A 16,216-nucleotide genomic window follows, 5' to 3' on the forward strand; every position below is an offset into this window, starting at 1 on the left:
TAATTATTTTTTAATCAATAAATTACAATCACCTGAACTTGTAATATAGTGATGATAACGTCGGTTATTTTTTTTTAAGATCTTCACATTTTTTTTTTTAGTTTCCGGCTATTTCATTTACGTTGTTTGTTTCATATGAAATTCTAAAAATAAAACAGTCCTCAACTTTTTCACTCATGGAGTTAAAATATAAAATTATCCACGAATAAATTTTAATGTATGAATAATTATTTTATTGGATCAAAATATATAAAGGTATCGATACCCTTCCAATTTGAAGTGTGATATGAAAAGATATGGATACTTCCTGGAATGTAAGTGCGGGCGTTTCAAGCTTTTATTGATTCCAAAGGAGTCTCTATACTAATTGATATAAATTAAATACAGCAATAAATATTTGTTGAATCTGAAATTTGGCTTGGATGAAAATTATGTAAGAATTATTTGATGAAAAAAAAAAGTAATATTGAGGATTTGGGAATTGGGTTAGAAGATTTTTGGAACCTCTCAAAGAGAAATTTAGCCAACTTTGGTGAGAAGTGGATGATGGATCTGAAATTTCCCAGATTAACGAGTATTAACTGATATAGAATAAGTAATTTGACAATAGAAAAGAACGATTGATAGCAATTAATCGGATTCAAGATTGTGGTGAAGCAGAATGAATAATATATTATTATAAGATAACGTTTGTTGGAGAAGTTTAAGCATAAAAATGGGCATCTTTTGCAGTTCTATTACACAGGGCTCTTTTGGAAAGATGAGTATCTGTTCACTTTACATAACGCGCTTTTTTGAAAATTTTGCTGTTTTCTTGATTAGATCGTGAGTGCATAACTGGCCATTACTTTTACCCAGCATTATCGTCATCAAAGTAACTTGCTTTCTTTTATAAGAATCAAGCCAAAATCCGATTTCGGATTCAACACAGTCACATGTAACACTTCTTCCTTTTACATTGTCTTTTGCTATCGCTGTTTTCTATTCTCTGCACTTCCACAAAAGCTCTCCATCGTTTATCAACCATGTTATTTCTCCACAAGCAAATCCATGTATGTATGAAAACAAAAACAAAAAATAATGCTTTAAAAGTGCAAGCTCATGTTTTGTATATTTACTCTAAACTGAAAAATACGAATTAACATTCCTTTTTCCAAATTCATTGCCCCACTCAAAATTTTCCACAAATTATGTGGTAAATAACAAGAAACAAAGTTAATCAAGTAGGATCAACTTTAATTAATTTTACATACGTATCTATTTAATTAAACCCTTTCTCAATTACCATCTTCTATGATAATGCTAGATTTAGAATCTTTAGCTATAACCCTTTGTCAAAGGCTATTGTAGCTTGCCTTTTATTAGTTTAGCAACATTGTAAGGAAATCCACCATCATAAGGAATTTTTCTCACAGCACAAAAAAAACAACCTTATTATTATGTGAATCAGATCGATGGCTCTCTTAAATGGATAAACGATTCGTCAGACCCACGATTTAGAACTTTATGTCTTTTTCAGTTTTTATATATTGCTATTGTCCATTTGAAAATACAATATATATAATATATATGTATGTATAGACACACACACAACGAAACAACATCCAAAGATTCTTCTGATAACTTGAAAATGCAGGAAATTGATTTCTACAAGTATAAGCATCATCAGTCACGTATACAAACCTCGAATATGATTGGGTATCATTAAGAAATAACACGCAGATCATATTTAATAATGAAACTTGTCAATCATTTACTGTTTATTAAATCTAATTAAAATGTTAGATTAAGTTAATTAAGTAAGAGACTAAAAGAAGAGGTTTAACAACATTCTCTCTCTCTCTCTCCTATTGATTAAAATTTATAAAATGAAGAGTAAGATTTATTAAACAAAAAAGGAGATTCGTATAATTTTATAGTTTTAATACAAATATGTGTACTGATATTTTTCGGTGTTGAAATTAATGGTACTACAATCATGTAGTAGTGCTAGTTAATTTAATCAAAGAGGCTAGGTAGCTAGTATTGACTATTCCACGCACCCACAACACTATATCGTCTCCTAGATTCTCAACCGTATAACCCTAATAAAATTTTGAACAAAAAATAAACGAGCACCAACCGTGAGATTGTCATCATGTATAAATATAAATAGTTGCATGCAGATGAATAAATACACTGAAAATATTGTATGCATGATAAAATGAGTGCGTGTTTGAAATAACTCAGATTATTTTTGGTGTTAGTAAAATAAAGCAATGATTGGTTATGATAAGAAAATAGTAGACATATAGGAGAGTAGTGGTACGTGAAAGAAAATGTGTGAGTTGTATACATGTGATGATTTGTTTGGATGATTGAATAGAAGAAATGCAGAAAAAAGAGAGGTAGGTGACGTTGCATGCATCTTAAGGAGACAAGTGGATGTAATTTGTGTATGAAAAAGTGAATGGTGAAGGTGGTGGAGTAGGGTTGAGTGGTTCTGCAAGAGTAGTAGTTCTAATTACAAGTACTTCAAGTTCCGTTTCGTGGCAGCTTCCCAAATTTTGCGGCTGCCACCTACAATAAACTATGACTTAATAAGTAAACTATGTGATGGGTTTTTTCCGGGAGAGAATATATCAACGAAATATAATATCCATGAAAAATATTTTTAACCGGGACATATGTTTGCCTATAAACGTCTTGTCAAAAGATTTTTTACATTTAGGATTTTTTTTATTTTTTATTTTTAGTGTATTAATTTGAGATAGTTAGCAATGAATTATAGATTGATACCGGTGATGATTTTTTTCGAGAAAAAGCACGAGACATCAATAAAATTAGAGTATAAACGATCTAATTGAAATTCACCTGAAATTTTAAAATAATAAATTTATAGGATAATATTTTATCCTATAAGGTGTTTAACATTTTTATTTTTATCTAATACATGCCTTAAATTTATACTTGATTTTCAACACTATATAGGAACATGCTTAACCTCACCCACCGCACTCCATGCATATATCTATTACATGAGGAAATTATATTAGTGCCAATTATTTAAGACGTGCGTCTTATCTATCGGTACCGACATATATACACACATGGCCTAGCAAATCATTATTAATACATACATGAGCTTTTAATTTTTAAACTTTGAATAGTCAAATTGGAAAATTCTACCACCAATAATTCATTTAGGTAACTGAAGGAAAATGAATTATATATAAAATGACTACAAGAAAATTTTTAAATAAGACATATTTTAATGACTAATAGTAATCGATGACGAATTTAGATATCGAAATAAATTTATTAGTTATTAAAATAATTATTATTACGAATAAAAAATTATAATTGATTACTAAAATGTTCTTTAAAATTAGCTACCAAGATTTTGTCTATCAAAGAAAATTAATCACTAAAAATTAGCTGTCTAAGTTTTGGCTACCAAAATAAATTAGTTTATAAATTAGTCTCTAATTAATTATTAGTAACCAAGTATAATTTTTTATTTATAATAGTGACTATTTTAATAACCAATATTTTTTAATTTTGTAAATTGGTATCTAAATTGGTCACTACAGTGACTAACTATTTTTTGTTTCTAAAATTGATTTCTAATTGAGGATTTTCTTGTGGTGAATTTGTAGGATGATTTATAATTGTTTATAACGACAAACCAACACACAACTTCACCGTTGTATTTACTTTAGTATATTCCCCAATTTAGATGGAGTTTTTATGTTTGAATCAATATTCTTAAATGAGTTTTCTATTGCACTATTGTTATTATTGTGCTAATTTAACATATGAATAGTAAGTGGTTTGATAACACCCTACTTTTATGGTGTTTCTTTTATAAAAATATCGTTTTAGTTTAAATAAATTTGTGTTTGTCTTTAATTGATTAGTTTTTGTTGATTATTTAGAAAAATGAGTTTTTAGAAAAATGTGATTAAAAGGTATATTTAGTAGTCTTTTGTTGCAAATAAAATGTATTCTTTTAAAGTCTCCCATTTTCAACAAAATAGTTGCCAAGAAGCCCTTCCTTTTTTCTATTTTAAGTTTTAACCCCTTAGACTAACTTTCTCCTTAATGTAGAGCTGCCCCTGATCAACACAAATTTTGGAGGTCAAAACGCATGGCTCAACTTAATGCCACGAGTCCTAATTGAATCACGAGTGGTTGTGACCCAAGGATCTTTCCAAGAAGGAAAATGTGAAGTCGTGACAAACCTGGTTTAGAGGAGGGCAGAGCTAATGCATAATGGAGGCATGAGGGCGAGACCACCAAGAGGAGATTGAAGACTGACTTGATGGTGTGCGTGCTTAGAAAAACCTTAGCCACTTCAAGAGTGCATTGGGAAGCCTCATGGGTTTGCAAGAGAAAAAGAATAGGTCGAGGTTTGTGAAAAGAGGTTTTTTGTTGAGTATAAAAGGAAGAGAATTGGGGTTTTTAGACCAGGGGGAAGGCGTGGGATTCTAAGATTTTCCCGATGTTTTGAGAGTTCTGGTTAGCGAGACAAGGAGAGAGAGAGAGTCATTTTTGTAAGGGGATTTCTCACGTCCAACGATCATAAAGTGGCCGACGGGATTGGGTCTCCTCTAGTGTGCGAGGTAGATCTACTTGGATCAACCACAAGCACAAAGTGATCGGGACTATGCTAAATGAGATTCCTTGCACCAATTTAATTTTTAGAACTCCTTTTGCCTCATATGTTTCCTAATTTTTAATGAAAAATAATGATTCAATTTTAATTTCCATTTCTAGATTTTTTGTTTTGGTTGTTTAATTTCAATTTCCTTCACGCTCTTCATCTTTTATTGTTAGTCATTTAATTTCGGGTTAAATATGTTTTTAGTCCTTTAACTTTCAGTGAATTTTGGAATTAATCCATCTCGAAACTTTGGACCAATTTAGTCCTTCAACTTTCAAAATACGTGAATTTAATCCTTTTAATCAAATTTTGTTAAGATTATTTGACATTTCAAGCGCGTTTCATAATAGTATTTGACTTGACATTAAAGCAAAAATGTGTCAAACAATATAAACAAATGAAATACAATCCTGAAATGCGTATGAAACATCAAATAAACCTAACAAAATTTGATTAAAAGGACTAAATCTACGTATTTCGAAAGATGAAGGACTAAATTGATCCAAAGTTTCAAAATGGACTAATTCCAAAATTCACTGAAAGTTAAGGGACCAAAAACATATTTAACCCGAAATTTCCTTTTCTGCTTTCTAGTTTTCTTTTTAATTCAGTGTTGTATTCTTGAGTCAGTGCTTTGATCATGAGTTCATAAATCTACAAAGATCATGGTTTCCTCCTAGAAACCAAGTGACCCCAAAGTGGGCACAAAGTAACGAGCAGTCTTTTCGAGTGTAGATGAGCACATGAACAACTCACTACATTTATCTTTAGTTTAATTATTCTGTGATTAATTTATGTCCAAGCATAATTTATATTTACAGTCCCACTTGTTGTTTAGGATTATACTATAAATTTAATTTTTTTTCTTAGATTTAATTTACTGTACTTACTAGTAATCGTGAATTCTAGCAATAGTTTGTGTTAGGTCTTTATATTCCAAAACTTTTTAGCATATATCCTTTTAGTTTCTTTTCATAAAGCATTTTTGCATTACAATTAAATCACCCAAACAAAGATACTGATTTCAAAAGGTGATTTTGCTACGATCATGTTCTATTTTGCCGTTGCCATATAGTTCATGCATGTTCTCATCTAGTTCCGCCAGTGTTTATGGGTCTCATTTATTCATCATCATTTTACAGTACTTTAGTTCATCTTTGCATCCACACTCTACTGTAATAAGTTTTGCATTGAATCAAAATTTCTAGTGTGATAAGAACTTTATCCTTAGTAAGTGCATTGCATCTGAATATAAGCTGAATTGGTTTGTTGCTGTAATTTGAATCTAAAATTTTGTTCAGGGGTTTTATGTTGCACACGTAGCTGGATTAGATATTTTGAGTTAGCATTTAAATTTAGATCTTTGCATCAATTCACATGATTTGTGGATTTGTGTAAGCATTGCACACTGCATAACTTTTGGAGTCTATCATGGGATTGGATGGTGTAGATTTTCATGCATATCTTTACTTATTGCATTTGTTCTGTATCTTAAGTGCATTTTTGTTCACACTAAATAAACTTAGGATAGGTTCTTTCATTGCTTAGATCATTATGCATATGCTTAAGTAGTTGCATTGCATTAGAACACATTTAACATCATAGATTAATGTCATCTGCATTCGGCACTCATATTTGTATGTTGTCCATGTTGTTTGCTATTTGGAAATTCTGATTTCTTTGTCTGAGACTCATGTTGTCACGGTCTGGATTGTTGTTGTCTTGGTTAGGTTTTTTCTTATAATGTGAATCATAATTCTATGTAAAGCATTCATATTCAACCTGCATATATTACTCAAATGCATCATTTAACATTTTTTCAGGTTGAGACGAGAAATTGCATCTATACATTTTGACTGTAGCACATGAAATCTGATTTGCATATTTAGATAGCTTTTTTGACTACTGCCAATTTTAAGTGCAATTCGTGACATTGAACAACATAGTGAATTTCCTATCATGCATTGCATAAAATTGAAATAGGTGCAATAAAAATAATACCCTTTTATTATCAAATATAATTTTAAAAACAACACCTTTTATAATTAAGCTTCATAAACTAGTTTCATTAGACATTTTCGCTTTGGATTCATAAAGGTAGTTTGCATTGCATTTAATGCAAGGAAAATTTGCACTAGTGGCTTCGTACAAGATGGCTCCTGTAGAATTGGCATATTTGAAGAAATAGATCAAAGATTTGTTGGAGAAGAAGTTTATTTGACCAAGTGTCTTTCCATGGGGAGCTCCGATGTTGTTAGTGAAAAAGAAAGATGGAAGCTCAAGGTTATGTATCGACTATCAATAGTGGAATAAGTTGACGGTCAAGAATAAGTACATGTTGTCGAGGATTGATGACTTGTTGGATCAATTGAGAGGAGTTATGATGTTCTATAAGATTGATTTAAGGTTTGTATATCATTTGATCTTAGTCAAGTTAGAGGATGTGCAAAAAACAACAATCAAGTTTTGATACATGCATTATGAGTATGTGGTGATGTTGTTCAATGTAACAAATGATCTTACAATTTTCATGGACTATATGAACAAGATTTTTTGGCATTGCTTAGATAAATTTATTGTCGTGTTTATTGATAAAATTCTTATCTATTCCAAGGATCAGGAATAACATGCAAAACATTTTAGGGATGAACTGGGTATACTCCGAGAACATCAGTTATATGAAAATTTGTCCAAGTGTGAATTCTGGCTAAATGAGGTGTAGTTTCTTGGACATGTGATTTTAGCACAAGGTATTTAAATGATTTCGACAAAAGTTGAAGTTGTGCTGAATTGGGAGCATCCTAAGGTTGTAATAGAGGTGAGAAGTTTTCTAGGGCTGGCAAGTTATTATTGTAGGTTTGTTGAAGGGTTTCCGAAGTTGGTGAGTCCTTTGAGACAACTGACTCAGAAGGATCAATCTTTCTCTTGGACTGATAAATGTGAAACATGTTTCGTGGAGATGACAAAAAGGTTGATGAGTGCTCCAGTTGGAATGCACTTAACTATTGCCAATTGTGTCACTAACTAGTTTAGCTATAATGGAATTACATAGGTAGGTTTACAATTAGAGTTAATATAGAATTCATGTTTATAGTGTGGTTTTAGTGTATCTTTTTAGGATTGAATAATTAGACATTAGTTCTAGTACTTCAGCTTAGTATTCATAGCAATGAGGACTATAGTTTGGTGACTTAATGTTGGTAGCCTATTTTCAATAGGAGAGTTAGTCTAGTAAATAGTTTCCTTGCATTGTTAACATCATAATAGTTTGAGTAAATTTCACTAGAAGTAGTCTTATTCAATCAAAGACATAGTTAATTAGAATTTAGTTGTAAGAGTTGTTTTAGATTTTTAATAAAACTAATGTATTGAAATAGTTTGCTTTAGGTGTTTCTCATTGGATTAGAGTGACTAATTTGTGTGGCTTTTTTTTATGGAGCTAAATTGAATCAAAAGAATAGTGAAGAAGGGTTGAATGAAGCTTGACTAAGAGCAAACTAGTTCACTAAACATGATTAACTAACTTGGTATTGAGGAAGAGAAATGGTGAAATGGACAATGTGTGATATCCTTCCATGGCTTTCGATTTGGGTTTGGAATAAAGAGCAAGGATAGAAGTAAAGAATAAACCTTTGCAAATTCTATCCTTAGTAGGGTTTTAAGCACTTTCTCTACAAACTAGGATGTAAGGAAATAACTGTTGGCACAAGCAAGCTTGAAGCAAAAAATTGATAAAGTCATGTGCATGAAGATCATAAATATTTGATGAAGACTGATGAAAATCCACTTAAAGATTAAGTTTTAGTGTGTTAAATATGAAAATAACATATTAAATGTAATGTTTTAGTGTTATATCATGTTGGTAGTAGACATAGGTTAGATGTCTTGTGTGCCTTAGGGTGTCTCTTTTAATATGTTAAAATGGGTTTTAACAGGTTAAAAGGCTTGTTATATATAGTTTCTGGTATGAATGCATTCAGTCAATTGAATTATTTTTCAATTGACTGATTTCACTTAAGTCACGTGAAATCAACTAACACTACAAAAAATTCAATCGACTGTTTTCACTTAAACCAGACTATATAAGTTGTGTTTTCGCTAGTAGAGGTGCGAATATGAGTTTTTGAGCATGAAACTTTGTCATTCTTCTCTGGAAAGCTCTCTCTCTGCAACACACAACTGCAACTCGTGGTTTGAAGATCTTGGTTTATCTTGGAGGCATTTTGGCTTGTGAGTAGCTTGAAGAACACATGTATGGTTGCCTAGGAACAACCACCATCAGGTTTGGATGTTCTTGTGGCTCTGATTGGTTTGCCTAATGTGATTTCATATTTGTAAGTGTGATTCTTGCAGGGTGTGTGTCTAGATTTTTGTGTGAGTCAAAAATCTTGTGAGTTTCTTTGTTCAAAAGTGTAATCTTGGTGTGTGATTTGTAAAACTTTTGAATATAATGGAAACTAGACTCAGGTTGTCCTGGTAAACTGGATGTAGCTTTGTGATTGAGTGAACCAATATAAAAACAACTGTGCAATTCTCTCTCCCTCATCTCACTCACTTTGAATCTCTTTAAAAACTCAAGAAACCAAGCAATTTGTTCTTTGGTGTGATTTAATGTGTTCTTGTATAATATGAGGCTGTATACTTGTTAAAAATACTGTTTGGAACAAGTCTTGTATGTAAAAGATTGTTGTTTGAGTTGAATTTACGAATTCTGCATTCTGCATAAATCTCCAGTATTTTAGCCGGTTGATTTGTCTTTTTAATCGACTGTTTCATAGCTTCGTGAACAAATTAGTCTGTTGTTTTATATCCACACTTTCCAGTCTATTTGATTCAATTGAAAAGAGGTTTAAGCATTCGAAAAAGTTTTATAAAGTCAATTCAACCCCCCCTTCTTGGCTAAAATCACCATTTCAAAACTAACAATAACACTAAAAGATAGAGTGGCAGAAAATCCTCAAGGCTATTATGGAGAACAATTATTTGATATTACATTCCACAAACAAATAATAAGGTTGTGGAAAGTGTATAAACATAGATGACCGAGAGCACATGCTACTTGACATAAGCAGTGAATTATTGTGTATATCATAGCAAGACCATGAAAACTTTAAAAACATAGTCAAACACTTTTCACATGTACGTTAATCCAACTTTCGAGCTTGTAGGGCTTATTTACCTACTCAGCCTAACAAATATGCTAAGTAACATAGCCCAACAATGCCTATTAGCCTAAAGTGGTTAAATAATATTCTAAGCTATATTTGTTGGTGAAAATATTCATATATTAATGGAATATTTGACTAAATCTCGACAATTAGATTACGTCATAATACCTTTCAATACAATATCTCAACATAATATATGGTGAATCAAGTAAAATATTGCATTATTTGTTAATATTATTTCAAATTATCTTGATATTATCTGTTTTTATCACATAACTCACAGGGCCCAAAAATTCTATAAATACACATAGTATTTCTTGAGGAAATACACATAATTATCTCATAATCTCACTTTTACTTAACAAGATCCAAACTTTCTTAGTGACTTGAGCTTCATAGAGTCTTTTGCATATTTATCTTCCCCTGTGTTTCAACACTCAAGAGTCACTAATTCACTCAGATCTCGTCACTTGTTCAAAGGTCCATGCTCCGGATCCCGGTAAAAACAACCTTATATATGATTCTCTACATTTTATTTCTTTCCTTATTTTTTTTGTCATAGTCTATTTATTTATAAAATTAAGTTTCATTTTATTTGTTATTTTTTAAATTTTAAGATATATATTGTATACATTTTATTCAATTATATTCGTGATTTAATTAATATGAAGACGGGAACCAAATTAGATAATAAGAAAATGTATGTATAGTAAGAAAATATACAATATTATCGATGACTCACTTAAAATTATATTCTAAATAAAAATATAAAAATCATTTCTTTTGAAAAAAAGAGAGTAAAAAAATTCAAGAATGATATATTTTTTGAACCTTCATTTAGGTTTTCAAGGATAAAAGAAATTGAAAAGTGATACAAATAAAATAGACATGTCTAGTCCTTATTTATGTCATTTACATCTTAGTTTAGCTTTTGAAATATCTCAAAAATATGTGTTCAAGTGTGTTTTTCAAAACAACACCATATATGTCCTTTTGAGTGTTTTTAATTCATTTTTTTTAGTTCATATTTGTTATTAGATCATTATAGCAAGTTCATAGAGTAAGGTTTCTATTATGTTTGCTTGAGTTTCATATTCTACCTTTTTTCTTCTATTAGGTTTCTTTCCTTTTAAGTTGCTTCTTGTTCAAGTGCAAATATATCTTGAATGTGTTATAGTGGTCTTGTTTTAGGGTTGGAAAAATATTGAGAAAAAATAGAAAAATAAGTTTCATGAAAAAAGCAAAAGAAAAATCAAGAAAAATTTATCAAAACAAGTGCAGTAGAACCACTACTACTACCTTCTTTTGGGTGTTTCATTTTCTTGAACCTTTGAATCTGTTTTATGCATTTAATCTGGACTTTCCATCAACTATTGGTATTGGGTTTGAGTTAAAAGAGTGATTATATGCAACATTAGTAGTCAACCAAAGAGAACAAGAAGCATGGCATTCATTTTCCAGTTGTTTTTTTTTTATTCATCCATTCTAATGTCTTTCCTTAAGTGTTTTCTTTCTTTGTTTCTTTTCCTCCTTCTTGATTTGTTGTGGTTACTTTTGCGTATGTTCTCTTTTGAGGTGTACCAAACCCTTGAGGTAGCATCATATAGGTGGAAACATTAAGTGGAGTTCCAAGCCTTGGTAAAAAAGATAAGAAGAGAATGAGAGAAACACTTAGTGAGGAGGAACATTACTTTGTTTGTATTCGCATATCTATTTTCTTTGAGTTGTATTTTCCTTCTTGTAATATTGGCCTAATTAGGTGTCTTGGGGGACCTTTGGTGTTCAAACCCATATCCTAATTACAACCTTAAAATCTCTAGAGAACCACTCTTACTTGGTAAGTGCTTTGAAGGTTCTAAGTCCCTTCTAGTCTTACCATTAAGCCATATAATGTAGATTCATTTGCTTTCCTTAATTGCTTTTATTTTCGTATAGTTTTTTTTTTATGTGTATGTGTGTACATGTTTTTCAAACTTAATTCCCTTTGAGAAGTTTGGTTCATGAGGGATTGAGGTAAACTTTGGGTAGGAAAGACTTGGTTATTAATTAATCATTTATGTTTCACCTTTCTTTCCTATAAGTACACTTGAGCTTCTTTTGCATCCTTAAGTCTATTAAGGAATTGTATTTGAGGAAAATGTTTTTGTTTGTGCATAGCATATAGAAAAGTCTTAAGATGTCTAAAGCACATTCTTACCAAATTGGTGGTTATTCTTGTAAGGAGGCTCTAAAAAGCTTAACTCAACTAGTCCAAGAGCTAAAATCACTAAAAATTTAGAGGAAGCAAGAGGCGATTTTGAAAGAAAAGGAGAAAATAGTAAGAGAGGCCCATCTTGCCATCCTAAAAGAAGAGCTTAGTCTTCTTAAACAAAAACAAGAAAGAGTTCAACAAAGGATAAAGAGTAAGAGCCAATCAAAAAGAAGCTCCAAAAATCCTACACAACTCACACACTATAAGGATTAATGTAGAATTGTCAACCAATAATATCAAATTCCTCCACTTAGAGTACATAGAAGGGAGCGTGAAAGAGAACATTCGCCTAGAGAGGTTAGGGTAGATCTCCCCCATTTTTGTATGATCCGAAAAAATTAAATAAATAAATAAATATTTATTTAATAAATGTGAGAAAAGGAATCTATAAATTAATTAATGCTTAGAGCTATGGTAAGGAATAATACAAGCTAAAGTGGTTGGGAGTACTTAGTTATGTTAAGAAGACTTGGGTTCAAATCTTGTGTATGCCATTAGTGTGATGTTTTAATTCTTTATTTGTTTTGGATGCGTGCATGGTTGTGTGACATGAGATTATCAAGAGATATGAGCATAGAATGTCATGAAACATTTAATGCCTTGTTGGTTGTGCATATGCTTGGTAATTGAATGGATGTGAGTTTGAACCTTGACTAGTGCGAAATAGTCCTTATTTTTAGGTTTGGATTATTTTGGCCAGGATGCTTAGAAAACCCTTCGTTCTTTTATTATTTTATTTATTTTTGGCCTGGAAAGAGAAGGGAGAAGGGACATAGGGAGTCAATTCGTGTACTAGGTGTGAGGAGTGTGTGAGAGCACAAAAATTGGGACCTAAAGAGTGCAAAGAGGGTTAGAAAGGGTTCTTTTGGTTAGAGATGAAAGGTAGATCAATTTTGGTGCAAGAAGGAACTCTAGGAGCACTTGTGGAGCAAGAATTCCAAGTAAGGGGTGCTAAACCTTCTTCTCGTTATTACTTGATTGTGTGCAAAACAAGATTTCAAAGTGATTTATGGGATTGTGAAATTGTGAAATTTACTTTTGGATTAAATTATTGGTATAAGATGTGCTAAACTTTCTTCTCGTTATTACTTGATTATGTGCAAAACAAGATTTCAAAGTGATTTATGGGATGGTGAAATTGTAAAACTTACTTTTGGATTAAATTATTCGTGTAAGGGGAGGTATTTGGTTTTAATTTTTTTATTGTAAGATGATGTGTTATGGAAACTACCCGATTATTGGGTTTAGGCAACAAGTGTGATTTTAATATTTTTCACAAATTGAGTTCCTTGTGATGGTGAGATAAAGATGGTTATTGTAGTTGGTATACGAAAAAAAAAATGAGACAATGTATCGTGAAAAAGGGAAAGAAAAGAAAAGAGAAGAGTTAGTGCTTTTCCAATAAATTTTTGATATCCATATATTATAATTATAAAATACATATGGAACATTTTGTTTACACATGGTAATAAATGAATGAGGATATTTAGATTTATTATTGGGTCTAGATAGGTGTAAGACGTGAGGTTTAGAAAAAGGACAAAAAAAGAGGTTATTCTAAATAAAGTACATATGTATGATGACTTTTATTATTATTATTATTATTATTATTATAAGAATAATAATACGAATGAGTGGTAAGTGGTTGAGTTCACGAGTAGTTTTTTTACGTGGACAAAATATATTGTAGAATAGTTCTATTTTTTTTGTTCTGTAGACTGCTCGATACTAAATTATTAAATTATTTTATGACAATTGGAAGTATTGTTTTTTTTTTTAAATGAGTTGTGGCTTGGAAATCATGTTTCCCACTTTGTTTTTGTTGAATTATTTTCATATGAAATAGTAGAAAAATGCTTTCAGAGTGTTAGTGTTTAGTCAATTATTTTTTTTATTTACTTTGATATTTAAGGTGTTTGATTTCTTTAATTATTATGAAATTAGTGGTGAGTAATTTTTGGAATCCAGACAGTAGTATGGTTGGACGAGTAAAACAAACTTGTTGAAGGCATTATTATATAAAAAAATTAGTTTATGAGAGATAAGTTATAAGTTTCGAGTTATATGTGTTGTCGCAACTAAACCATGGATTCCCATTAGTGTGGTAATGTCCTATTTATTTGTGGGAGGCGACAATGTTAAAAGGGAGTCTGGGAATTTGTAGTACGGTTGGGTCTTATATTATATTAAATTTTATGTATAATATTATTTTTGTAAAGCTAAATATATCATAGTGTACAAGAGTTAAAAGTTGGATGATCTAGTAGAGTAAGAATATTTTTGGGTGTCTTAAGGTTTTGGAGGTATGTTCAATGTGGCATGAGTTGGAATTGGGTTTCGTTGTGAGCTTTCCATGAACATGTATGTTCTTTTGTTTTATTCACATGTTGAGAATTGTTTTATTGATGAGTACATGTATATCAATATAGATGAAATAGATATGCAGGTAGATGTGCAAATTAGTCATATTGAGCTTTATGAATATGCATTGAGCTTCATGTCATGGCTATTGGTGAATCTTAATATGAGGATGAAGGATCATTCGATAATTGTATGTATGGTTAAATTCAAGGTGCAAATTGTGAGTGTATGAGTGATTATTCATGATAAATTCACTTGATTTGTGGTGATGAAAATTGAGGCATGTTGAAGTGTAAAAATACGTAATTGGTGTTCAGGATGTGTGCTTGCGATGACTTAGTATGTTAGAATATGTTCTGCATTGCCTAAACTAGTAAAATCCGCTTTATTTGTATAGCGCCTAGCGGTGTGGATGGACAGGGAGGTTCGTAATGGAGTTAGAAACGCGCGATTAATATGGACGGGGAGGTTCTTATTGGATGTACTCTTGTGTGGGATACGAGTAGGGAGGTTCGTATGTTTCGTGCTTACACTTGATGTTGTTATGAGTGGGGAGGTTCATAGCATGTGTTTACAGGTGTTGAACTACGAGCAGGGAGGTTCGTATGGTTGGACCACGAGCAAGCAGGTTCGTGGAAGCATATGAAATCCCTATGACCATGGTTGCGTATGTGCTGATCTCATATAGGTCAGGTTGATGATTTTAAGGGTTTTGCATGTTTGGAGATGACGACTTTGGCTCAAGATATGCTTGACGTTATCACAAACGGGTAGGTTCATGATTGATGATGGAACGCGTGATTAATATGACCGAGAAGGTTCATATTAATGATACTCTCGTGTGAGGATACGAGTGGGGAGGTTTGTATGTTCCGTGCTCACACTTAAGAGTTGCTGCAAGCGAGGAGGTTCATAGCTGGATGAATCACGCGTGTTGGACTATAGGTGGGGAGGTCCGTAACAGCTGGACTACTAGCATGGAGGTTCGTAGAGGTTGGACCGTGAGTGGGTAAGTTCGTGGAAGTATGATACGTCCTAAGGCCACGGTCAAGTACGTGTATAATGGGAATGGATAGTTTAGTCTCATATAGGTGGGGAGACGAGGATTTAGAATACCTTGGGCAACAAGGGTGTTGAGAATGAGTATTGTTATAAGTTAGAGTATCTTGGGTGGGGTGTCTATGTTACTAAATATGTGTGGTTATGATAATTTCAGCTCACCCTTTCTGTTTCTGTTTGGCAATGATTGTATGACTTGTCACATAGGAGCAAATGTTGTTTTAGGTGATGTTGGTGATGCATAAAGCCAGAGTGAGGGCTAACTGTTGGGATTTTTATTTAAGGCACTTGCTTTGGTTATTTGTAATTTTTAGTTAAGTTGGTTTTGTAATCTAGAATTTTGAAATACATTATAGATTTGTTTTTGGCGCTTTAATAAAGTTTGAAATTTCCCACGCTTTTAGGAATGAATATTAAATGTCGAATTATTTTAAATATTATTTTCTTTTATTAAGTAATATCCACATAGGATGTTATAATTTCCACAGGAAAGATGTTGAGGCATGCTTAGATTGGGAGATGAATGTTCAACATCTATTTGCTAGCCACCAAGTGAGTGAGGAGAAAAAGGTTTCCCTAGCAACCCTAAGCTTTCAACAAAATGTCATGTATTGTTGGACTTCCTTAGAAAGGGAAATAAGGCTCACTAATTCCCCTTAATCTGAATATTAGAATGACTTGAGAAGTGGCATGAGTCATTGTGGATAATGATTCATGTTGCAATTGTTATAG

Source organism: Vigna unguiculata, chromosome 7 (genome assembly GCF_037176805.1).
Source record: "Vigna unguiculata cultivar grain cowpea cultivar isolate G323 ecotype 2 chromosome 7, ASM3717680v1, whole genome shotgun sequence".
In the NCBI taxonomy this organism is placed as follows: Eukaryota; Viridiplantae; Streptophyta; class Magnoliopsida; order Fabales; family Fabaceae; genus Vigna; species Vigna unguiculata.